At 19.7% G+C, this 1,216-nt stretch overlaps 2 protein-coding genes across 4 annotated transcripts in view; one reads left to right on the forward strand and one right to left on the reverse strand.

The window, feature by feature from the left end:
• The window catches only part of LOC117168883, a 62,662-nt gene that overhangs the window by 30,683 nt on the left and 30,763 nt on the right, over nt 1–1,216 (forward strand). The gene's annotated exons all lie outside the window — the stretch shown is intronic.
• Nucleotides 1–1,216, reverse strand: part of LOC117168884 (vascular endothelial growth factor A-A) — an 86,655-nt gene that overhangs the window by 24,950 nt on the left and 60,489 nt on the right. The gene's annotated exons all lie outside the window — the stretch shown is intronic.

The raw sequence follows: 1,216 nt of genomic DNA on the forward strand, positions 1-1,216 counted from the left end.
AAATTCAACTATTCTATTTTTGTTTAAAAATTAAAACATTTTCTTAAAAAATGTTTTTTTTTTTTTTAATTCAAAACTTAACTATTTCTGTTGAAGATACCTCATTTTATTTGAAAGTTCCTAACTTTGATTGAAAACTCAACTAGTTTGTAAAAAAATCCCTTTTTTTTAGAAAATTATTATTTTTTCAATTGAAAATTAATGTGTTTTGTCAAAAAAAATTCTTTTTTTATTTTAAAATGAATAATCTGCTTAGTAGAAAATAAATCTCTTTGTTTGAAAATTTATTTTTTAATTGAAAATTAAACTATTCCACTTTATTGTGAAAATTTTTTTTTGTCACAAAATTCAAGTGCTTGGTTGAAAATTCATATATTTTGTTGAAAATGTATCTTTTTCTGTAGAATGTTAATCTGATTGATTGGAAATTCAATTATTTGTTTAAAAGTTGATCTTTTTTTAATTGAAAATTTTTGTTCAATTCATTTTTTTGGTCGAAGGTTCTTCATTTAAGTTAAAAATTCATATTTTTATTTAAAAATTAAAAGATTTTCTTCAAAAATCGTTTTTCTGTTGTTCAAAATTTTACTACTTCTGTTGAAGATTCATCATTTTATTTCAAAATTCCTAACTTGGATTTAAAATTCAACTATTCATCAATTGAAAATTCTACTATTCCATTTTTTTGTAAAAAATTTATCTTTTTTTTTGTCACAAATTTTAAGTGCTTGGTTAAAAATCATATATTTTTTCGAAAATTCAACCATCTGGTTAAAAGTTCAGCTTTTTTTTTAAATTGAAAAATTTTGTTTAATTCATTGCTTTCGTCGCAGGTCCTTCATTTCACTTATAAATTCATGTTTGTTTAAAAATTAAAATAATTTCATGAAAACACGCTTTTTTTGTTTGTTCAAAGTTGAACTATTTCTTTTGAAGATTTATCATTTTATTTGAAAATTCCTAATTTTGACTGAAAATTAAACTAGTATGTACAAAAAATTCCTTTTTTATAGAAAATTATTTTTTTTTCAATTGAAAATTGACCATTTCTAGCTAAAAATTTATCTTTTTTATTTGAAAATTAACGTAATTTGTTAAAAATTGATCTTTTTCGATTTAAAATTAATAATCTTCTTGGTAGAAAATAAATCTCTTTGGCTGAAAATTCGGTTTTTTTTGCTGAAAATTAATTTTTTAATTAGTTTTTATTTTATTT

This window comes from Belonocnema kinseyi, chromosome 3, assembly GCF_010883055.1.
Source record: "Belonocnema kinseyi isolate 2016_QV_RU_SX_M_011 chromosome 3, B_treatae_v1, whole genome shotgun sequence".
NCBI lineage: Eukaryota > Metazoa > Arthropoda > Insecta > Hymenoptera > Cynipidae > Belonocnema > Belonocnema kinseyi.